This window comes from Talpa occidentalis, unplaced genomic scaffold (genome assembly GCF_014898055.3).
Source record: "Talpa occidentalis isolate TD23 unplaced genomic scaffold, MPIMG_talOcc4v2.1 talOcc4.14, whole genome shotgun sequence".
NCBI lineage: Eukaryota > Metazoa > Chordata > Mammalia > Eulipotyphla > Talpidae > Talpa > Talpa occidentalis.
In genome coordinates this window covers 22,913,644-22,939,498 of record NW_023601433.1, presented here as the reverse complement: position 1 = coordinate 22,939,498, position 25,855 = coordinate 22,913,644, and the positions used below count along the sequence as shown (strand labels likewise).

At 40.0% G+C, this 25,855-nt stretch overlaps 1 long non-coding RNA gene across 5 annotated transcripts in view; it reads right to left on the bottom strand.

The window, feature by feature from the left end:
- The window catches only part of LOC119244413 (uncharacterized), a 68,840-nt gene that overhangs the window by 28,484 nt on the left and 14,501 nt on the right, over positions 1-25,855 (bottom strand). The window contains exon 1 of one of the 5 annotated variants that reach the window (XR_008551717.1): positions 11,551-11,967. The exons of 3 other annotated variants lie outside the window; for them this stretch is intronic. This is a non-coding gene — a long non-coding RNA (uncharacterized LOC119244413). Of the gene's footprint in view, positions 1-5,959; positions 6,119-11,550; positions 11,968-25,855 lie in introns of those variants that run through there. One more of the 5 variants, XR_005124999.2, reaches the window with a different exon arrangement.

Sequence of the window (25,855 nt, the reverse complement as noted above, 5' to 3'; positions counted from 1 at the left end):
CAACAGCCAGTATCATTCTCAATGGTGAAAAGTTGAAAGCAATTCCATTAAGATCTGGAACAAGACAAGGATGTCCACTCTCACCACTGCTTTTCAATATAATACTGGAAGTCCTAGCCAGGGCAATAAGACAAGAGAAAGACATCCAAGGAATCCAAATAGGAAAAGAAGAAGTCAAACTATCACTATTTGCAGACGATATGATATTATACATAGAGAACCCCAAAAACTCCACAGAAAAGCTAATTCAACTCATCAATCATTCAGTAAAGTGGCAGGATACAAAATCAACATGCAAAAGTCAGTAGCCTTCCTATACACAAACAATAAATCTGAAGAAGAAGAAATCAAAAAAGCCATCCCTTTTGTTATCGAAACAAAAAAAATCAAATATTTGGGAATAAATCTAACAAAAGAGGTAAAGGACCTATACAAAGAAAACTATAAAACACTGTTAAAAGAAATAGAAGAAGACACAAAGAAATGGAGAGACATCCCCTGCTCGTGGATTGGAAGAATAAACATTATTAAAATGGCCATCCTTCCAAAAGCAATATACAGATTCAATGCTATTCCAATCAAAATTTAATGTCATTCTTCAAAGAAATAGAACAATTATTGATGAAATTAATATGGAATCACAAAAAACCCCGAATAGCCAAAGCTCTCCTGAAAAAAAAAGAAGGGAATGGAGGCATTACACTCCCAGACTTCAAACTATACTACAAAGCCATAATCATCAAAACTGCATGGTATTGGAACAAGAACAGACATACAGACCAATGGAATCAAATAGAGAAATCCAGAAATAAACCCACAGATTTATGGTCAACTAATCTTTGACAAAGGAGCAAAGACTATGCATTGGAGCAAAGAAACTTTGTTCAATAAATGGTGCTGGGAAAACTGGGTCGCTACATGAAAAAGAATGAAGCTTGACCACTACCTCACACCATACACAAAAATCAACTCAAAATGGATTAAAGAACTAGACATAAGACCTGAAACCATAAAATATATAGAAGGAAATATAGGTGAAACACTACGTGATTTGCACATCAAAGACATCTTTACAGACACATCACCCAAAGCAGTGATAGTGAGGGCAAAGATAAACAGCTGGGACTACATCAAATAAAAGAGATTATGCACAGCAAAAGAGACAATAACCAAAACAAAGAGAAACCCCACCAACTGGGAGAACATTTTTGCACACAACACTAATGATAAAGGACTGATCACAAAAATCTGCAAAGAGCTGATGAGACTCAACAACAACAAAGAAAATAATCCAGTCAAAAAATGGGCAGAAGAGCTAAAAAGAAACTTCTCTGAAGAGGAAATGTAAATGGCCAACAGGCATATGAAAAATGTTCAACATCACTTGTCATCAGGGAAATGCAAATCAAAACTACCATGAGATAACATCTTAGACCAGTGAGAATGGCACATATTAAAAAAACTAGCAACAACAAATGTTGGCGAGGGTGTGGAGAAAAAGGAACTCTTCTGCACTGTTGGTGGGAGTGAAAACTGGTCCAACCACTATGGAGAGCTGTGTGGAGATTTCTGGACCTACTAAACATAGAGCTTCCATATGATCCAGCAATTCCAGTCCTAGGTATTTACCCAAAGGACACAGAAACATCAATTCCAAAGAACACCTGCACCCGTATGTTTATAGCAGCACTGTTTACAATAGCTAAGCTTTGGAAACAACCCAAATGCCCAAAAATAGATGACTGTATCAAGAAGATGTGGTACATACATACCATGGAATATTACTCAGCATTCAAAAAAGTTAAACACATGCAATTTGCAGCAACATGGATGGCGCTGGAAGGGATCATGCTCAGCGAAATAAGCCAAAAAGAAAAAGAAAAATACCGGATGGTCTCACTCATAGCAGGAATCTAGAAAACTTAAATAAGGGACCAGGAAAATGAATAACTATAAGAAAGTGAAAATCAAATCCACAAAAAACTATGAACCAGAGACACTTTTTGGGGGGCGGGTGGCGGGAGGGAGGGATTGGGGTCAGAATGGGGGGCTGCAATTGTATGGGGAATATAAAAATAAAATTTATTATTAAAAAAAAAAAGAAGAAGAAATAGAACAAGTAAACAGACCAATTACAAGCAGCGAAATTGAGGCAGTAATCAAAGCAAAAGCAAAAGCCCAGGTCCAGATGGCATCACAAATGAATTCGACCAAACGTTCAGCACTGAATTATTGCCTATCCTACACAAACTCTTTCAAAAAACTGAAAAAGAAGGAACACTACTAAATACATTCTACGAAGCCAACATCACACTAATACCAAAACCAACAAAGACAGCACAAAAAAAGAAAAATACAGGGCAATCTTCCTAACAAACACTTACACAAAAAACTTCAACAAAATCCTTGCAAACAGAATCCAACAATGCATCAAAGGGATAATACACCATGATCAAGTAGGATTCACCCCAGGGGCACAAGGATGGTTCAACATATAAAATCCATCAGTGTAATCCAACACATCCACAAAAAGAAAAAAAAAAAAAACCTTATCATATCAATAGATGCTGAGAAAGTGTTCGACAAAGTCCAACATCCATTTATGATGAAGGTCCTTGAAATTCTCGGGATAGAAGGAACAAACCTTAACATGATAAAAGCCATATATGACAAACCCACTGCCAATATTATTCTCAATAGTGAAAAGCTTAAGGTCTTTTCTTTTCTTTTTTTTTTTTTAAAGAGGCATGTATTTTATTTATTTATTTGTTTGTTTGTTTGTTTGTTTGTTTATACGTGCAGTGGTACAGTCAGAAGCGTGGGATGGTGAGAGAAATAGCCAGAGCAGGGAGCAGAGCAGGCAGAAGGACCAAAGTACAGTGCTAAGGGGAGAAGCGGGCGGCAGGAGAGGTCTGTGCGCCATGTGGGACCGTCCTCCGGTAGCCGGGGAGCAGCCGGGGATCGAACCACTGCTGCAGAGACTGTGGGCAGCTTCACAACCCAACACTCAACTGCTGCGCCACCGGGGAGGCCCTGAAGGTCTTTTCTTTAAGTCCTCTCTCACCACTGCTCTTCAATATAATACTGGAGGTCCTACCCACGACACAAGATGAGAGAAAGTCATAGGAGGTATCCAAATGGGGAAAGAAGAAATAAAACTATCCCTATTTGCACATGATATAATATATACATAGAAAACCCTAAAAATTCCACAGAAAAATGACTCAAAATAATAAACCAGTTTAGTAAAGTAGCAGGACACAAAATCAACACACAATAGTCAGCCTTCCTATACACGATCGATCTGAAGAAGAAAAAAATCAAGAAAACCATTCCTTTTATGATTCAAACAAAAAAAAAATCAAATACTTGGGAATAACTTAACAAAGGGATGCAGAACCTATACAAAAAAATTATGAAACACTGTTAAAAGAAATAGAAGAAGACACAAAGAAATGGAAAGACATTCCCAGCTCTCATTCTTAAAAGAAATAGAGCAAATACTGATGAAATACATATGGAACCACACACACACACACAAAAAAAAAAAAAAAAAAAAAACAAACATAGATAGCCAAAGCCTACTGATGAAAACAAAGGAGAAAGGAGGTATCACACTTCCAAACTTCAAGCTATACTACAAAGCCATAACAGTTGGTATTGGAACCAAAACAGACACACAGACCAATGGAATCGAATAGAGAGCCCAGAAATAAAACCACACTTCTATGGACAACTGATCTTTGACAAAGGAGCAAGAAATATGCAATGGAACATTGACAGTTTGTTCAATCAATGGTGCTGGGAAAACTGGACCACCACATGTAAAAAAATGAAACTAGACCACTACCTCTGACCATGTACAAAAATCAACTCAAACTGGATAAAAGAACTGGACATAAGACCTAAAACCATAATATATATAGAAGAAAACATAGGTAAAACACTATAGCTATGGAAACAACCCAAATGCCCAAAAGTAGATGACTGGGTCAAGAAGATGTGGTACATATACACAATGGAATATTACTCAGCAATCAAAAAAGATAAACACATGCAGTTTGCAGCAACATGGATGGAGCTAGAAGGGATCATGCTCAGCGAAATAAGCCAGAAAGAAAAAGAAAAATACCGGATGGTCTCACTCATAGCAGGAATTTAGAAAACCTAAATAAGGGACCAGGAAAAAGACTAATTAATACAAAGTAGAAATCAAAATCAACAAGCAACTATTAACCAGAGACACACCACAGGGCGGGGGTGAGGGGTGGCAATGGAAGGGGAGAGGAAGGACTAGGGTCAAAATAAGGGGGGTGTGCAATTGTATGGGGAATATAACCAAAATGAAAATGCATACATTGTGCAATAATGAAAAATGATGTAAGAATTGTATAAAATAAAATAATAATTAAAAAAAATTCAAACTCAAAAAAAAAAAATAACATACAACCCAGTAACATCTTTAAAGACTCATCACCCAAAGCAAAGAAAGTCAAGGAAAAGATAAACATCTGGGATTACATCAAACTGAAAAGCTTCTGTACAGCCAAAGAGACATTATCCATGAGAGAGAGACACCCCACTGACTGGGAAAAAAAATCCTTTCTCCATTCAAGTGATTAGCAACTGATCACAAAGATATACAAAGGACTCACATGACTCAACAAAAATAAAATAAACAATCCAGTCAACAAATGGGCAGAAGAACTTAAAAGACATTCTCCAAACAGGAAATGCAAATGGCCAACAGCATGTGAAAAACTGTTCAACACCCCTTATAATCACAGAAATGCAAATCAAAACCACATAAAGATATACCAGTTTACACCAGTTAGAATGGCACAAATCAAAAAACAAGCAACAACAAATGAGGATGTGGTGAAAAAGGAACTCTCCTACATTGCTGGTGGGAGTGCAAACTGGTCCAACCACTATGGAAAGCTATCTGGTGGTTCCTCAGTCTACAAAAAAATAGAGCTACCATATGACCCAGCAATTCCACTCCTAGGGATCTACTCAAAGGACACAAAAACACTGATTCAAAAGAACACCTGTACACCTATGTTTATTACAGCACTATGTACAATAGGGAAAACCTGGAAACAACACAAATGACCAAAAATAGATGACTAGATCAAGATGTGGCATATATACACAGTGGAATATTACTGAGCAATCAAAAAAAGATAAACTCATGCCATTCACAGCAACATGGATGGAGCTAGAAGGAATAATGCTCAGTGAAATAAGCCAGAAGGAAAAAGAAAAATATCGGATGGTTTCACTTATATCAAGAAGCAAATGAGACATCAGCGTAAAAAAGTAACAATAGTACAAAACACAACAAAGCAAAAACAGACAATTATAAATCAGAGACATACTTCAGGGGACGAGGCGGTAGAGGGATCAGGAGGGAGGGGACTGTGGTGATGGTGCATGGGTGCACTGGTGATGGAAACTCTACAGGGACTACGCCAGAAGGGGTGGGGGGAAGCAAATATTATTTAAAAATAAACAGTGATGTAAAAAGGTAAAAAAAAAAAGTCAGTAAAAAAATTAAAAGTTGCAAGAAATAAATAAAAGAGTGATGCAAAAAAGAATATATTTTCAAAGCTACAGAAGACAAAAGTTTTTAAAGCATTTATGAAACAAGATTAATAATCCAATAAAATGATATAGATAACAGATTGGAGAAAATATTTGCTCATAACGTGTTTGACAAAGGGCAGATATAGCCAAGATATACAAAGAATACATGCAACTTAACCATAAGAAAATAAATAACCCTGAACAAAAATGGGTAGAAGAGCTAAATGAACACTTCTTCAAGTGAACACTTCTTCAGCCACATACAGGTGGCTACCCAACTGTTAGATGGGGAGGGGTGCCTCCCTGGCGGCACAGGGGCTAAGTCTCAGCACTATCAAGCTGTTACCAACTGTTAGATGCGAGTACCCACCTCCACATGGCTTCAAGAATATTCAGGAGTGCCCACAAGCAAGCTGTGGCTGAGATATGAACTCCATGGTCTCAAACATGCACTCTGGGCAGCTTGAGCTGATATCCAAGATATGCAAAGAACTCATACACACTTTCACACATTGCTGTTTACTGGCACTGCTTCGCAACCCCTGGCTATCCCAAGTGAAAGTTTCCAAACCCTCCTGGAGCTTGAAACTGAGACCTTAAGGAAGGCAATAAAAGAAATGCAGGAGATTAAAAGATTAGTGGAGGAGCTAAAGAACTCTTGGAAAAGTGATGAAAACACAATTGATGAAATGGAAGAATAAATCAGTATTCTCGAAGATACAGAAATAATAAGAACTAATACAGAAGGGCCGCCCTGGTGGCATAGCGGTTGAGTGCAGCGTCGCGAATCTGCCAGCAGCCTCTGCAGTACCGATTCAAGCCACCGGGTGAGGGTCCCACATGGCGCAGAGACCTCCCCTGCCGCCCGCTGCTCCCCTCAGCAGTGTACTTCATCAGTCTGCCTGCTCTGCTCTCCCCTCTGACTCTGGGGAATTTTCTCTCCCTCCCGCAATTCTGACTGTATCCAGTGCTTGTATAAATAAATCTTAAAAAAAAAATGAACTAAAACAGAAAAAAGTACGAAGAAAAAAGAATGAAGAAACACTTTGAGAACTATATGACTCCCTGAGGAAAGGAAATATAAGAGTCATAGTGTTAGGGGGACAGGATGTCCTGAGCAAACTCCATAGAGGCTTTGTGCATGCCACTCCCAATCCATCAAGACACTGGGAACTACAATTTCCATGATCCCCAATGGGAAGTTGCAAGGACCTAAGGGCAGTGTTAAGTAGCCATTTTCTCAGTTTATAAATAAAGCCAGCCAGGTTAGTGGGGTCTGGGGGCACTTGGCTCATGCTCTTGGCCAGGCAGGTTGGGTCTCGGTGGGTCATTTGGGATTCCAGGTAGGCGGAATGGGTAGGATGCATTTAAGAATTTATCTCCCTCTTTTCTCCCTGAGTTGTACGTTTCCTCATTTCCCTTTCCCTTGTAAATAAACCTTTGTTAACCTTTTGTGTGTGCCTGCAGAGTGAGTCCCTTTTAAGCATGCGGGGGAGGACCTAGAGTCAGGCAACCCATTTTAGAGCAGGGTTGCCCTGTAACAATAGGAATCCCAGAAGTAGAGGTGAGAGAACAAGGAACTAAAACTATTAAGGAGATAATTGAAGAGAACTCCCCAAGCATGAAGATGAGAAAAAAAATGGACATACAAGAAGCGAGAAGAATACCAAATTTCCATGATGAAAGGAAAACTACAGCAAGACCTAATTGTAGTAGGGATCCCAAGAATACAAGGGAGAAATAATGCAGCTGATGAGGAGGAAGAAACAGGTAACATATAAAGGAAAACCAATCAGACTGACATCAGACTTCTCCAAAGAAACACTGCAGGAAAGAAAAGAATGGAGGGACATATTCAACAAATTCCAAGACAACAAATACCAACCAAGAATACTTTAACCTGCAAAACTCTCCTTCCCTGAGGAAGAAAAAATAAGGACCTTCTCAAACAAACACAAACTCCAGAAATTCATTACGACTAAAACGCCACTCCAAAAAAATACCATCAGAAGTCCATAGTGCCAGGAAGGCCCAGAGCTGGTTCTTTATGACCCAAGCAGCCCAGTAAAGGAGGAGCCCTGGAGCCCACAGTGGCTTTCTCCGGCTTTTATTGAGCTTTTACATGTAGTGCAGCAACCAAGTACATGGCAGGAGGAGGTGCCCCAGGACCTCTTAGCCCCAGGGGAATCTTCACTCTTTACTGGGTTCTCTGGCACTCTGTCTCCTGTTCTCTCTCCTCTTCTCTCTCCTGCCTCCGCTTCTCTTGGCCAATATCTAAATACTGCAGCCATCACCCAAAGTAAATAATACAACTGAATAAAACAATGTAACAAAATGCAGGTGACCACCAAGCATGCAATCCTAATGAAGGGAGGGCTGAAAAGCCTGAAAATCATTTACCATACAAAGTCCTCAAGTCAAAACCAACAGAGGAATGAATAAGAAGAGACTAAGGCAAGCAAAAAAATCATACAAAATACAAAAAAAAAAAAAAAAAAAAAAAAACCAGGCAAATCCAGATGCTAATATATCAGTATTAACTTTAATTGTAAATGGACTAAACTCATCAATAAGAAGACACAGAGTTGCTGGCTGTATTAAAAGACAAAATCCAACCTTCTGCTATCTTCAGGAAACACATTTAACTACAAAAGATGAACACAGACTGAAAATAAATGTTTCGAAAACAATCCTACAAACAAATGGATCAAGAAAGAAGGCAGGAACAGCTATACCACTATTAGATAAAATAGACTTCAGGCTAAAAAAGGTGAAAAAAAAAAATAACACAAAGATGGGCCTCCCTGGTGACACAAGGGGTTAAGACACAAACTATGAAGCTATTCTCAGCCACTGCAGCACGAGTTTGATCCCTGGCCTACCAGGGTGCTACTCACATGGCACAGCAGATCTCTCCTGACTCGCCCGCTGCTTCCCTCAGCAGTGTATTTCTGTGATCTCTTACTGCTCTGTCTGTGGCAAATCCTCTCACCCCTTCCACTGCACCTCTGGCCTATCCCCCAGTTCTTGTTTGCATAAATAAATGAATCTTTTCTTTTCTTTTTTTTTTTAAAGAGAGACAAATGTGGACACTACATTATGATTATAGGGGCAGTACATCATTCATCAACATATACTCACCAGTGGAGGAGCACTAAAATATGACAATATTAGCTCTGAAAACAGATATTACAGAAAATAGGTCTATAGTAGGCAAACCCAACAATCCACACGTACCAATGGACAAATAAATGAGACAAAAAATAAACAAAGACACTAGAGCCCTAATAAAGACCTAGATCTCATTGGCTTAACAGACATCTATAGGACACTGCACCTAAAAAATCCCAGTGCTTATTTTTCCCAAGAGCACAAGGATCTTTCTTGAGAATCAGTCACTAATTTGGCCACAACACAAACATCAACAGATACATGGAAATCAAAATAATTACAAATATCTTCTCTGATCATAAAGGGATCAAACTAGAAATAAATGATGAAAGAAAAGCAAGGAAGCCACCCACTTTGTGGAGGTTGAAGCCACACTACTAGAATTAAGGATTAAATTCTATAGGATTAAAGAGGAGATCAAAGAAGAAATTAAAAAATACTTTGAGTTGAATGACAATGAGGATCTCACTATCCAGAATGTACAGGACGCAAAAGCACTCGAAAAAGGAAAGTATATAGCAATAGAGGCTCACATCAAGAAACAAGAAAGAACTGAAAGAAACAACCTTTTCTCCCATCTCAAAAATTTAGAAAAAGAAAAACAACAACAAAAAATCCCCAAAACCAGTAGAAGAGTGAAATAAAAAAAAAAACAAAAAACTCAGGCAGAAATAAAAGAAATACAAATGAAAAAGACAGTCCAAGATATCAAAGAAACCCAAAACCGGACCTTTGAAAAAATAAACAAAATAGGCAAACCTTTAGCCAGGCTCACAAAGGAAAAAAAGGGAGGAAACCCAAATAAATAGGATCACAAATAAAACAAGATAAATGATAAAATAATAGACATGGTAGAGCGCCAGACAATAACCAGAGATTATTATGAACACTTATACACAAAAAAGTTTGACAACCTGGAAGATATGGACAAATTCTTAGAATCATACATCAGCCAAAGCTGGAGAAAGAAGAAACAGGAAACCTAAACAAACCAATTACAAACAATGAAACTGAAACAGTGATCAAAACACTCCCCAAAAACAAGAGCCCAGGACCAGATGGATTCACAAAAGAGTTCCACAAAATGCTCAAAGATTAACTGATCCTATCCAACAAAATCCCACAGCTAACATCATTCTCAATGGTGAAAAGCTGAAAGCCTCTCCTTTAAGACCTGGAACAAGACAAGGATGTCCACTCTCAACACTGCTCTTCAACATAACACTGGAAGACAAACTCATGCCATTTTGCAGCAACATGGATGGAGCTAGAAGGGACGGTGCTCAGTGAAATTAGTCAGAAGGAAAAAGAAAAATATCAGATGGTTTCATTTAGAGGAAGAATATAGGAAAACTAAAGAAAGGGTCAGGGGAAAAAAGACAAAAGTATCAGACAAACTATAAATCAGAGACCTACGGCAGGGGAGGGAGAGGGATCAAATGGGAACGAGAGATCAAGAGACTACGGTGACAGTTCACGGGTGACTTGGTGGTGGAAATTTATGGGGATCACATCTGAGAGGAGAAATCAAAAATCGTATAAAAATGAGCAACAAAGTAAAATATGTACCTGTATATATGCAAATGTATATAATTTAATTAAAAATCCATGACAGGGCCCCAGTGAGGGCACACAGGAGCAGCCCAGGGATCAGCTATCACAAGGCAGGCCAAGCATCAGCAGAGCAAGCAGGGGAGCCGGGCACAAGAAAGAGGCTGCACCTTTCCATGAGCCCAAGGAAATTGTCTTACAAAATCCATCCCATGAGCACCTGCTAGCAGATTAATATTCTAAGAAGTGCTGAGGAAAAATAGCCAAGGATGTTTTAGAATGAAGATGATGGGTGTGTAAGAGAACCACAGCTTTTAAGATGGGGTACTTACCAGCAAATCGCCTCTTAGAAAAGGGAAGAGCAAGTGAAACTCTAAACAACAAGTGCCACCGCTGCTCATCCTCACAAACTGTGTGGATGGAAAAGGTTATTTCATTCCTATTTACTTCAGTTCCTTATCCGACCTGGGACCCTAATTATTTCCACCACTATCTGTGGGCCACTGACTGATACGTCCAAAAGCTACTCTGTGTCATTTCAAATGACATTTTAGTCTCATTCTTGTTGTTTTAAAAACTACTATCTGCAAAATGAAGGTGTGTTTTTCTCTGAGTTAGAGAAAATAAAGGACATCACTGTAGCTTAACATTTCAAGATCTTATACTTTGATTTGGTTTGCAAAACTGATGAATCTAGCAACAGTTGCCATTTTGAGAAACCAGAGCCATCTTCCCCCTTCAAAGTTTCCTTCTCAGGTTCCTCAGAAAGAACATGTGTGAGGAGGTGGCAACTGATATAAAATGGGCGTTGGGGTATTTCTGAACAACTGTCAGCCTAGGAGTTGATCTACTAGGAAATCTATCATCTCCTGCACTTTTCTGCAGTACATAACGTGAGGACACAAGAGTGTGTATGCGCAGGAAAATGCTCTACATACTCCATTTTGATTCTTTTCTCATTACTGACCTGAGTTACATCATTTCACGCTTATCAGTAAGCCCTCCACAGGGCTAATTTGGCATGAGCTCCGAAACGGCCACCGTCTGTGTCTGCTGCACACCAAGCTAGCTGGGAGCTTGACCCTCCAGTACCAGGGGCCGTGACCCCTTGCCAGCAAAGAGGGCTCAGTGCTCACTCTCAGTGACAAGAGGCTAAGGCTCCCCCAGGATGATCCCAGAAAGGCTGCGTTCTCCCAGGACCTCCCTCCTTCTCCTTGCTGGCCTCCAAGTGCCCGGTACCTGTGTTGCGAGTCCATCTCATTCAAGGCCCTTTTACGCCGCAGAATAAGTGCCTCCACTTCACAGACATTGCCAATGAGAGCAGCTCTGTGGATCTTCTTGAGACCTTTTTCTTTGATGTTGCCATACCCAAGTCTGCTTCTCTTAATATTAGGGTCGAGAACAGGGCCAGTAACGGTGATTATCTTCTGTGAAGTGCAGGTAGCCCGGGGAGACCAACGAAAAATCTTCCACATGGCAAAGCCCAGGACGTTGGGAGAGACCTCGCTCCCCCCTACCCCTGCACTTTCGCTGCCTCTACCACCCAACAATGGCACTTAGGAAAGAATCGCCAACCAGTCAAGCACTACTAGAGGGGCCAGGAAGGTCATCACAGCCAAGTTCCCGCAGAGCTGGGGGACTTTCAGTTGGAAGAACCAACCGTTGCCAAGCAACACCAGTAAACAGCAGTGCACATCAGGAGGAGGCACATGCTCAGTGTCATGGTGATAGAGTGTAGGTATAACATGGAAGCCTATGCTTTTAATACAACACAAGATACCCAAGCACACACATGCAGACAGACACACACACACACACACACCATGGCACTGGGCTCATAATGCAATAAAATTACCATGGGTGGTCTTCTCCACTGATGCTCCAGCATGTACCTTTAAAGGACACATCAGGCATAGGTCCCCGTTGGCATCCAGTGCTATTCATGGTAGGGAGGAGGCTATGGGTAGCTGGGATGGGAAGCTGTGGGCCCCGGAAGTCATACATATGGGAGCAGGACCCGAGTGCTATATGGACAGGAAGGAGGGTGCATTGCAGTGGGTGTACAGAAGAGTGGGTGTGGATCATGGGCCAACCTAAGCTCAAAGCAAATCTGCAAGCACAAACAGATGCTGGGAGAAACCTCCATGGTCTGTCAGCACCCTGGGAACCCAAGGGCAGTCATATAGCAGCAAGAACAATGAGAGTGGACCTGATTGAAGCCCTGCTAAATACTATTGAGGGGGAGGGTGCTTCTCAACTGCTGGGATAGACATCTGTCTTGTCAAAAGAGCCCATGATACCAACACAGGATTCAAAATGAATCTGTTTGATCAGAGCTCCTTTGGTTACTAATCACATTTCACCTTGGACCACTGCCAAAGAGGCGGATGTTGTTCACTTTAGAAGCCCAAGTTCATTATCGGTCAAGATGGACACACTTGTACAGTTTCAGTTTTGAAACAGACAGTTTGAGAGGGAAAAGATCCAGCATCAGATTGAAAATGGACCGACTGACGAGAGCTCAACTAGCACCCAACATGTGGGATGGGCGCCTCCCCACCCTTGGCGCCTTGTGTTCTTTATGAAGCCCAACCTCAGTCCAGGTCAGGCTGCACACACTGGGGAAATTCAACTGACATCGGTCACATAACTGGGATGGTAAACTGCCCAATCTTATTGGAGCGCCCATGGTTGCCAATCAAAAATAGACTAATCAGGTTTGAATGGCAGGCATCCTGAAGAGTATGTAAGTCAGGTCCCAGCCAGTTTCCAGTCAGTCACACTCACCCAGACGCTCTCCCGTGGAGACCTTTGTAGAGCTGCAACATTAGTCCCTGTCCTCCTGCTCCACTACTTCAGTGACCTGTCTTCTGACTCTGCATCCAACATCACATGCCAAATGACACACTGGCCCTATGCTGGGCATCCTAAAAGGGCAGGAATGGGAGAGGATATTGGCACACCATACATCTGACAGGGGACTGCTATCAAAGATCCACAAAGAACTCATATAAATCTGAAAACAAAACAAAACAAACAACTTCTTCAAAAATATGGGCAGGAGAACGAAACAGACAATTCTTCAAAGACAAGCAGACTGCAGACAGATGTATGAATTAATGTTACAATCACTAATTTTCAGGGAAATACAAATCAAAACCACGATGAGATAACAGTTCATACCGGTGAGAAGGACTCACATAGCGAAGACCAGGAAAAAATATTAAAAAAACAAATACTGCCTAGAATGTGAGAAAAAGGAACCCACCTATACCGCTGGTGAGAACACAAACTGGTTCAACCTCTATGGAAAGCAGCATGTAGGTATCTCAAAACATTAAAACTATTATCTGCCTTTCAACCCAGTAATTCCACTCCTAGGCATCTACCTCCAATATTTAAATATATTCATTCAAAAGGAAACTTGCATTCCACTGTTTACTGTGGCACTAATTACTATAAGCTAAATTATGGAGAAAACCTACATGGCCCCAAACAGATGAGTGTATCAAACAATGTGCTATATATATACACGAAGGAATAGTACTCAGTGATCAAAGAAGATGAACTCACGCCATTTGCGTCAACAGGGATGGAAAGGATAATGTTAAGTGAAAAATGTCAGAAGGAGAAAGATAAATACTGAATGGTGTAACTAATTTGTGAAATACAGAGTAGCTAAGAGTCAGATAAAGACAACCTTAAAAACTATTCAAAGCTGAGTACAGAACTAAAGCAGTCAGAAAGGGGAGAGGCTGGGGAAAGAACAAAGTGGGAAGGAAGCACAATGGACTACGGTAGTGGACGCCAAGTGATGTGGTAGTGGGTGTGCTATGCTGATAATATGTGGTGGGGTATCCAAACATTAACCTGATTGAAAATAAATAAATTTAAAACATTTAAAAATATTCCATGTAGCTGATTTTCATTCATCAACTGTATTCCTGGCATCATCAACACTCCTGTTACTCTATGATTTTCTTCCAACACTCTGAGTAGAATACAGTTAATAGAATACTCTGAGTAGAATATTATTGACTTAAGTGGTCTCCCTGGCCAGGGATAGAACTCATGCTGCAGTAGCTAGTGATAGCTTGATAGTGCTGAGACTTTAACCCCTGTGACACCAGAGAAGCCCCAAAATAAAGGTTTAAATGATATTAACAAGTATATATAAATCTCACCTAAGTTTCCTATTCATCTTAGGGCAAGCTATGTGTTTCTGAGGGGGATGACATGTGGATGACTTTCACATTCCCTAACTTTTAAAATGAACAAGTGTTACTGCTGTTAAGAAGAAACTATAATAATAACACAGACAAGAACTGTTTACAGTCTTCACAGCAATGTATACCCGGTCAAAAAAAAAAAAAAAAAAAGAAAATATTGGTTGATGGCCTGGCACATATATTTGAAAGAATTTGTGACAATGCCTTCTGAATTATTATGAATGGACTCTTTGCATGGCTCCAATGTCATGCAAACTCACTAATAATATGTAAGACTCGAATGGGGATGGATAAAATCAAGATCTTTTTTTTAGGAAGATCAACATCCTGGTGGGAAGAGAAATCTCAGTAAACTGTACCTTGCACTCATAATTATTGGACCAGAAAGGAGTCTCTTGATGGAAAGACATGGAAGAAGTGAGCTGAACTATGTAATGAGCTTTTCATGACAAAGAAAACTTGAGTTAAACATCAACCGTTTAATAAAAAGATGAAGTCACTGCCCACATCAGGCACTGTTTTCAAAATGTTTGCTTCCCACGGGGGGTTTTCATTTCTAACTTTCATCTTCCCTTCATATTTCAGCAAGGTCTTTGCCTCTTCTGTTCTTCAAATTGTAGTTAAGAATGGAAATAGTGAAAGGGATCAACATAGTGGTGGGGAAATGCTATGGGTAAGTCCTCCCATTAAAAAAAAAAAAATGCTAATAGGGAAGAAAGGGGGCAGGTCTCTGCAAAAACCAGGACACGGAAGATAAACTGGTGAGTCTGGCAAACTACCCGAAGAGGAAAATTGCCATAAAACAGGAGGAAAAGAGAGGAAGCTCAGAACCCTGCTACCCTCCCCCACCCATAACGCAGGTACACTCCAACCAACAGAAAGAAAAAAACAACAACATGAACAAACTATACATCATAAGGGACTGTGAGTGGAAAGGAACTATTGCAGGCACTGCACCCCGTGAACAGGAACTGTGGAGAACCGTGCGGGAACCGCCACAGAGGTGAGCGAGCGGCTCTGGGCGCCATTGGAGGAAAACAAGGACTCTTCTGACAGACCTGCAAATAGCACAAGGCCAGCCAGTAACCTTGTGCAGAAAAGCAGTGGCCACGAAAAGCATATATGGATCGGCGGCCCAGGTGCTGCGCCCACGACCTAGGTTTGTGGGGAGATACATGGGGGCCCTCACTGAGGAGAATGTCCCCACTGAGTAATCAGAAACCAGGCGCCCAGACATGGGAGCAGGGTGCAAAAGGCACCATTTCTGCAGACAGTGAACTGGGCTACAGCCCGCGGCCTGTATGCGAGGGCTTCGGAACTGAGACCCGGGGTTGAAATTCGGGGCATGGGATCCCCACGACGGTGAGGCGCAGGGCACACAGCACCCCCACGCCACTGAGGCGCTCCATGCTACCCCCATTCTGTTCCCCAGACCCAGGGGAGGAAAAAACAGTCCTGGAAGGTCACTAGGAAAGATCTCTAACGACCAGAACAAAATTACCAACATCCTGATAGTTGGAAACCAGGCATCCCAAAAACACCCTCAGGCTCTGAGAGAGGGTGGGCCAACCAAATGGGGGTAGGGAGGGGAATAAGGTGTGGAGCAAGACCCTATTCTGGAACTGAGAGCCAGGCACAGGATCGGGGGTGTGGGACGAGCCATAGAGTGGGCACTGTACAAGGTGACACCCAGCATTTTGGATCTGATAGCCCTGGATCTAAGACCTAGACGCAGAATTCAGGGTGCAGGATCCATTCAGCTGCAGGCACAGCACCAAGTCAACAAGGGGAAGACACAGCACCCAGCATAAGCAATAGACCCTGTGTGGAGAGAACCACTGGGAAAGAGCACAGGTCAGCAAGTACAGGTCTCTGGCGCCACCTCGTGCCCAGAACTAAATCACCAACAGGCTGATTCCCTGTTGGAACTGAGTAAATACAGAGGGAGGGAACTGTAAGGGACAGTGCCCAGCAACACAGCATCAACACCCTGGTGGAGTTTTGGCCTACCAGTGTTGGTCTCAGTCTGGTAAACAGTTTCTGACACCCCTAAAGCAGCACTCCAAAGAGATGCCCGCCAACACCAGTGGCACAACATCCCAATGCATAGAACTAATTAGAAAGCAAACAACAGGGAGAAGAAAAAATAAAAATAACCAAGAAGTTCTCAGGAGAAGGACGCACCACAAGAAGAAATACAGTTACCAGAGCTCAACAATGACATGGAATAACTTCTCGGCCTATCAGATAGAGAATTAATAATCAGCTGATTAAAAAGCAGAAAGAAAACGAAAAGGGGAAAAAATGATTTGAGACAAATAATCACTGAACTGAAGAATGAAATTGAGACCTTAAGAAAGGAAAGAAAAGAAATGCAGGATACTAAAAGATTACTAGAAGAGATAAAGAACTCTGGGAAAAGCAATGAAAACAGAATCGATGAAAGGAAGACGGATCAGTACTATCGAAGATACAGAGATAAAAAAGCCAAAAGAGAAAAAGAGAAGTGAAAATGAAGAAGTATGAGGATAATATTAGACAATTATCGGGCTCCATGAAGAGAGGAAATGTAAGAGTTATAGGCATTTCAGAAGGTGAAGAGAGAGACAAAGGAACTGAGAAATTATTCAAGGCCTTAATCGAAGAAAACTTCTCAAGCATGAAAAGGGAGACGGATCTAGACATAAAATAAGCGAGAAGAACCCCCAATTACCACAATGAAAAGGAAACGTCAGCAAGACACATAATAGTAAAGCTTGCAAGAGTCCAAGACAAGGAAAAAATAATGACACTGTCAAGGGGGAAGAAACAGATAACTTATAAGGCAAAACCAATCAGGTTAACTTCAGATTTCTCCGAAGAAACATTATGGGCAAGAAGAGAATGGAGTAACTTATTCAGCAAACTTCAACACAACAAATGCCAAGCAAGAATATTTTACCCTGTAAAACTCCTTCCTCTATGAAGATAAAATACGGGCCTTCTAAGACAAACAAAAGCTCCAGAAATTCATTACAACAAAACTTCCACTCCAAAAAATTCTACAAGAAGTCCTAAAGCAAAAACCAACAGAGGAATGAACAAGAAGAACAGAATAAAGCGAGGAACAAAATCACAAAAATGACCAAAAAGTGGCAAATACAGATGCCAACATATCAATATTATTAACTCTAAATGTAAATAGATTTAACTCATCAATAAAAAGACACAGAGTTGCAGGCTGGATTGAAAAACAAAATTCAACCTTCTGCTATCTCCAGGAATCATATTTAACCACAAAAGATAAACACAGACTGAAAGTAAAAGGTTTAAAAACAATCCTACAAGCAAATGGACCAAAAAAGAAGGCAGCAACAGCCATACTTATATCAGATGAAATAGACTTCAAATTAAAAAAGGTAAAAAGAGACATAGATGGACACTATCTACATTATGATCAAGGGGACAACACATCAGGAAGATATAACACTCATAAACATATACTCACTGAATGAAGGGACCCCAAAATATATTTGACAATTATCAGCTCTGAAAACAGACATTAAAGAAAATACATATATAGTGGGAGACTTCAACACCCCACTCTCACCAATGGACAGATCAATGAGAAAAAAAAAAAAATAAACAAAGACACTAGAGCCCTAAATAAAGACATAGAACTCACGGTCTTAACAGACATCTATAGGACACTGTACCCAAAAAAATCCGAGTAAACATTTTCTAACTTGCACATGGATCATTCTCCAGAATCAATCACATACTGGGCCACAAGACAAATATCAACAGATACATGAAGATCAAAATCATTCCAACTATCTTCTCCGATCATAAAGGCATCAAGCTAGAAATAAATCATGACAAGAAAACAAGGCAACTTCCCACTTCATGGGGACTGAAATCCATACCACTGGAAGACCACTGGACTAATGAAGAGATCAAAGAAGAAATTAAAAAAATACTTTGAGTTGAGCGACAAGGAGGACACCACTTTTCAGAATGTATGGGATACAGCAAAAGCAGTGACAAGAGGAAAATATATAGCAATACAGGCTCACATCAACAAACAAGAAAGAACTCAAAGAAACAACCTAATCTCACATCTCAAAGAGCTAGAAAAAGAACAACCAAAAAACTCTAAAGCGAGTAGAAAAAAGGAAAGAATAAAAATCAAAGCAGGAATAAATGAACTGGAAACAAAAAAGAAGACAACTTAAAGATCAATGAAACAAAAAGTTGGTTCTTTGAAAAAAATAAACAAAAGAGACAAACCTCTAGCCAGGCTCACAGAGAAAAAATGGGAGAAAACACATATAAATAGGATTATAAATGAAAGAGGAGAAATCACAACAGACTCAGCAGAAATCAAAAGAATAATCAGAGATTACTATGAACACTTATATGCAAACAAATTCAACAACCTAGAAGGCATGGACAAATTCCTAGAATGATACAATCATCCAAAGCTGGGCAAAGAAGAAATAGAACAAATGAACAGACCAATTACAAGCAGCTAAATTGAGGCAGTAATCAAAGCACTCCCCAAAAGCAAAAGCCCAGGTCCAACTGGCTTCACAAATGAATTCGACCAAATGTTCAGCAGTGAATTAGTACCTATCCTACACAAACTCTTTCAAAAAATTGAAAAAGAAGGAATACTACTAAATACATTCTACGAAGCCAACATTACACTAACACCAAAACCAACAAAGACAGCACAAAAAAAGAAAAATACAGGCCAATCTCCCTAACAATTATACAAAAATCTTCAACAAAACCCTTGCCTAACAGAATCCAACAATGTAACAAAGGGATAATACACCATGATCAAGTGGGATTCATCCCAGGGGCACAAGGATGGTTCAACATACAAAATCGATCAGTGTAATCCAACACATCCCCAGAGAGAAAAAAAAAAAACAAAACTTATGATCATATCAATAGATGCTGAGAAAGCATTCGACAAAGTCCAACATCCGTTTATGATGAAGGCCCTTGAAATTCTCGGGATAGAAGGAACATACCTTAACATGATAAAAGCCATATATGACAAACCCACTGCCAATATTATTCTCAATGGCGAAAAGCTGAAGGTCTTTCCTTTAAGTCCTCTCTCACCACTGCTCTTCAATATAATACTGGAGGTCCTACCCAGGGCACAAGACAAGAGAAAGACATAGGAGGAATCCAAATGGGGAAAGAAGAAATAAAACTATCACTATTTGCACATAATATAATAATATACATAGAGAACCCTAAAAATTCCACAGAAAAATGACTCAAAATAATAACCAGTTTAGTAAAGTAGCAGGATACAAAATCAACACACAATAGTCAGTAGCCTTCCTATACACAATTAATCTGAAGAAGAAAAAATCAAGAAAACCATCCCTTTTATGATTGAAACAAAAAAAAAATCAAATACTTGGGAATAAACTTAACAAAAGGTGTGCAGAACCTACACAAAGAAAATTATGAAACACTGTTAAAAGAAATAGAAGAAGACACAAAGAAATGGAAAGACATTCCCAGCTCATGGATTGGAACAATTAACATTATTAAAATGTCCATCCCACCATAAGCAATATACAGATTCAACACTATTCCAATAAAAAATCTCAATGACATTCTTAAAAGAAATAGAACAAATACTGATGAAATACATATGGAACCATAAAAAAAAAAAAAAACACAGATAGCCAAAGCCTACTGATGAAAACAAAGGAGAAAGGTGGTATCACACTTCCAAACTTCAAGCTATACTACAAAGCCATAACAGTTCAGTATTGGAACAAAAACAGACACACAGACCAAGGGAACGAAATAGAGAGCCCAGAAATAAAACCACAATTATATGGACAACTGATCTTTGACAAAGGAGCAAAAAATATGCAATGGAACATGGACAGTTTCAATCAATGGTGCTGGGAAAACTGGACCACCACATATTAAAAAATGAAACTAGACCACTACCTCTGACCATGTACAAAAATCAACTCAAAATGGATAAAAGAACTGGACATAAGACCTGAAACCATAATATATATAAAGAAAATATAGGTAAAACACTATAGCTATGGAAACAACCCAAATGCCCATAAATAGATGACTGGGTCAAGAAGATGTGGTACATATACACCATGGAATATTACTCAGCATTCAAAAAAGATAAACACATGCAATTTGCAGCAACATGGATGGAGCTAGAAGGGATCATGCTCAGCAAAATAAGTCAGAAAGAAAAAGAAAAATACCGGATGGTCTCACTCATAGCAGGAATTTAGAAAACCTAAATAAGAGACCAGGAAAAAAACTAATCAATACAAAGTAAAAATCAAAATCAACAAGCAACTATAAACCAGAGACACACCACAGGGGGGGGGGTGTGGTTTTGATTTGCATTTCCATGCAAAGGGAGGGGGGGCCAGGGAAGCGGAGAGAAAGGACTGGGGTCAAAATAAGGGGGGGTGTAATTGTATGGGGAATATAACCAAAATGAAAATGCATACATCATACAAAAATGAAAAATGATGTAAGAATTATATAAAATAAAATATTAATAAAAAAATTCAAACTCAAAAAAAATAACATACATCACAATAACATCTTTAAAGACTCATCACCCAAAGCAAAGAAAGTCAAGGAAAAGATGAACACCTGGGATTACATCAAACTGAAAAGCTTCTGTACAGCCAAAGAGACATTAACCACGACAGAGAGACACCCCACTGACTGGGAAAAAAAAAAAAAATCTTTGCACTCTATTCAAGTGATTAGCGACTGATCAAAAAGATATACAAAGAACTCACATGACTCAACAAAAATAAACAATCCAGTCAATAAATGGGCAGAAGAACTTAAAAGACATTCTCCAAACAGGAAATGCAAATGACCAACAGCATGTGAAAAACTGTTCAACACCCCTTATAATCACGGACATGCAAATCAAAACCACATTAAGATATACCAGTTACACCAGTTAGAATGGCACATATCAAAAAACAAGCAATGACAAATGAGGATGCGGAGAAAAAGGAACTCTCCTACATTGCTGGTGGGAGTGCAAACTGGTCCAACCACTATGGAAAGCTGTCTGGCGGTTCCTCAGTCTACAAAAAATGGAGCTACCACATGACCCAGCAATTCCACTCCTAGGGATCTACTCAAAGGACACAAAAACATTGATTCAAAAGAACACCTGTACGCCTATGTTTATTGCAGCACTATGTACAATAGGGAAAACCTGGAAACAACACAAATGCCCAAAAATAGATGAATAGATCAAGAAGATGTGGCATATATACACAATGGAATATTATTCAGCAATCCAAAAAAGATAAACTCATGCCATTTACAGCAACAAGGATGGAGCTAGAAGGAATAATGCTCAGCAAAATAAGCCAGAAGGAGAAAGAAAAATATCAGATGGTTTCACTTATATCAGGAACCAAGTAAGACATCAGCATTAAAAAGTAACAACAGTACAAAACACAACAAAGCAAAAACAGACAATTATAAATCAGAGACATACTTCAGGGTACGAGGAGGTAGAGGGATCAGAGGAGGGAGGGGACTGTGGTGATGGTGCAAGGGTACACTGGTGAAGGAAACCCTACGGGGACTACACCTGAAGGGGTGGGGGGAAGCAAATATTATTTAAAAATAAACAGTGATGTAAAAAGTAAAAAAAAAAGTCAGTAAAAAAAATAAAGGTTGCAAGAAATAAATAAGAGAGTGATACAAAAAAGAAGATATTTTCAAAGCTACAGAAGACAAAAAAGATTTTAAAGCTTCTATGAAACAAGATTAATAATCCAATAAAATGATATAGATAAAAGATTGGAGAAAATATTTGCTCATAACATGTTTGACAAAGGGCAGATATAGCCAAGATATACAAAGAATACATGCAACTTAACCATAAGAAAACAAATAACCCTAAACAAAAATGGGAAGAAGAGCTAAGTGAGCACTTCTTCAAAGAAGACATACAGGTGGCTACCCAACTGTTAGATGGGGAGGGGTGCCTCCCTGGCGGCACAGGGGCTAAGTCTCAGCACTATCAAGCTGTTACCAACTGTTAGATGCGAGTACCCACCTCCACATGGCTTCAAGAATATTCAGGAGTGCCCACAAGCAAGCTGTGGCTGAGATATGAACTCCATGGTCTCAAACATGCACTCTGGGCAGCTTGAGCTGATATCCAAGATATGCAAAGAACTCATACACACTTTCACACATTGCTGTTTACTGGCATTGCTTCGCAACCCCTGGTTATCCCAAGTGAAAGTTTCCAAACCCTCCTGGAGCTTGGCTGCTGGTGGGTTGTGGCGAGATCTCTGGCTCTTGAATCAGTAGTTGATTCCTCTAGCACTGCCAGTTTTGGGTGTTAGAGGCAGCAAACCACCCAGGAAGAGGGGAGGCTTCTCTGAAGTCCTGGGCTGTGCCATGAAGAGGTTCTCTTGACTGGTCTTTCTGGGGCTCCTCCTCCATTCTCAAAGGAAAGCTTCAGTAACCGTATTGATTCAAGGCAGCTTAGTTATGGCAACATCAAAGACAAAGGTCTCAAGAAGATCCACAGAGCTCTGGTTGCCGGTGATGTAGCAGGAGTGCAGTGATTCTTCTGCTGCAGAAATGTGGCTTGAATGGCCTGGACCAGCAGCTCAAGAAATAGGTACTGCAAGGTGGCAGAGAGCAGGCAGGAAGTACTGGGGAAAAGGCAAACTTCTTGGGCTCATCCCATTGGCACCAGCTCTCCTTTTCACTGCAGGCCTCCAGCCACACCTGCCCAATGAATGCCAACAATGCTCAACCATCAGCACCTAAGGAGCAGACTCAAACCCCATAGAGCTCATAGGGCCTCCTTCTATAGCAGGGCCTGATAGGGCCTCCTTCTACATCAGTGATCTTCAGCAACCCTCTGCCCTCCTGGCCACCAGAAACAGGGCTGAGCCACCATTGACAAAGTCATTTCTCAAGCTTTTACTTCCTTGTGATGAGGAAACAAGGTTGGTTGTTTGCATTTTTTCTACTTTCTTAATGTGGGCCTGTATCACTATATACTTCTTTCTTAGAACTGCTTTTTCTCTGTTCTGTATGTTCTGAAAGGTTGTGCCCTCGTTATCATTTGTCTCAAGGTATATTCTGATTTCCTCATTAACCCAGTGAGCATACAGTAGTCTACTGTTCAGTCTCCATGTAGTAAACATTTCCTTGTTTTCCTTTTGTAGTTGATTTGTAGCTCAGTACCTTTACGGTCAGACAAGATACTTGGTATGGTTTCTATCTTCATCAACTTGTTGATATTTGACTTGCGATCCAGCATGTGGTCAATCCTAGAGAAGGTTCCATGGGCACTTCAGGAGGCGGGGTAGGTGTGAGGTACCCTGTAAATGTCTATTAGATCCAGCTGGCCTATTTCTTTGTTTAGGGCAAATGTGTCCTTATTTACTTTCTGTCACACTGATTTTCCCCTTGGTGAGAGTGGGGTATTGCAATCTCCAAACATATATGTATTTTCTTTCATGTCTGTTTTTAGATCTGATAGTTGTCTGATGTATTTTAGCACTCCTTTGTTTAGTGAGTACATATTGATGAGTATTTGTCCTCCTCTGGTATGGTTCCTTATATCAATATATAATGAACATCCTTGTCTCTTTTTACTTTTTTAAGCTAGAAGTCTATTGTGTCTAATATAAGTATGGCTTTTCCTTCCTTCCTTTGGGTGCCATTTGTTGTCAGGAATGTTTTCTGTTCCTTTACTCTAAGTCTATGCTTATCCTTGGTATGTATGTGTTTCCTGGAAACAGCAGCAATTTAATTCTGATTCCTGATTCAACTATGTACTCTGTGTCTTTATATTGTTGAGTCCATTAACGTTTAGAGTGATTATTGATATGTGAAAGTCCATCACTGCCATTTTGTCCCGAGCTTGTGGTTCTTTTGATTTCTTCTTTAATTGTTTGTTTGTTCCTCTCTTCATTTTAGATCCTAATGCTTCTTTTAATATTTTTTGGAGGGAGGGGGTGTTTAGTGGATGCAAACTCCCTAAGATTTTCTTTGTTTGAGATGGTCCTTACCTCTTTCTCTCATACAAAAAGGAGAATCTTGCAGAGTAGAGTACTCTTGGTTGGCTTTTTTTCAATTGGAATTATTTGAATATATCATTCCATTCTCCTTGCCCTTAGTGGTTCTCAGAAAAATACAATGTTAGCCTAATTGGTGTTCCTTTATAGGTTATCTGTTTCTTCCACATCATCAGCATGTTATTTTTTCTTAGTCTTGGACTCTTGCGAGTTTTACCATTCTACATCTTGCTATAGTTTTCCTTTTAGCAAGGTGGCTTGGTGATCTTCGTGCTTCTTCTATTTTTTATGTTCAGTCCCTTCTTCAAGTTTGGGAATTTCTTCTCCACTATTTCCCCAAACAGATCCTCAGTTCCCTTCTCTCTCTTTTCTCCTGCGATTCCTATGATTCCTACATTTACTTTTCTCATGGTGTCAGATAATTCGCGAAGTGTTTATTCAGTCTGGTGTCTTTGTTTCTCTTTTTCTATCTTGCTTCTTACCCCTTTATCATCTTTGAGATCACTGATTCATGCTTCCATTTGATTTATTCTATCTCTATGGCTTTCTCCTAAAATGTTTGCTTCCTCCTGCAACTCTATTATCTTCTTTTAAAGGCTAAGTTTCAATCTTGCTTGTTTATTGTGCTCCTCATATAGCATTCTTATCTTTTTGATTTTTTTTTTTTTGCATTATCCCAATTCTTGAATTTTCTTAACCCTGGCCATCTTGAATTCTATGTTTGATAGGTGAAAAAGCTTTTCTATGTCTTTGTGGTTTGGCTCAAGGGTTTTGTTTTCTCTCTGTGGTGTACTCTTCCCACAAGAGCTGTGTCATTTGTATTCATCTTTCTCCCTATTTTTTGCTTGGTTTGGCACTGCTGTAATTTGTGATTTTATTGCGTATGAGTCCTTCTCTCCCACTGTTATAGGCATTTGCTTGATGGTGACTACAACTACTGGGATCTTATAGGGCCTTCCCCAAAAGCATATATGGGCCTTGTTTTGGTGTCTCTGGAAAGGGTGGTGGGGGGCACTGGGTTGTGAGGCTGAATTTCTGTGACCTTACTTCACCCAGTCGTGGTGGCTCTGGGCCTGTTTCTGGTGGTTGGGAGGCCCGGGCTTGCTGGAGATCCCTGTTATGAGTAAAGCATTACACAGTTCAGACTGGAGCATGCATCTGCTCCAGAAGCAAGGGTAGTTGAGTTCTTAGTGGACTGCACTATTCTGGTGCAGTTAGGGACTCACATTAAAG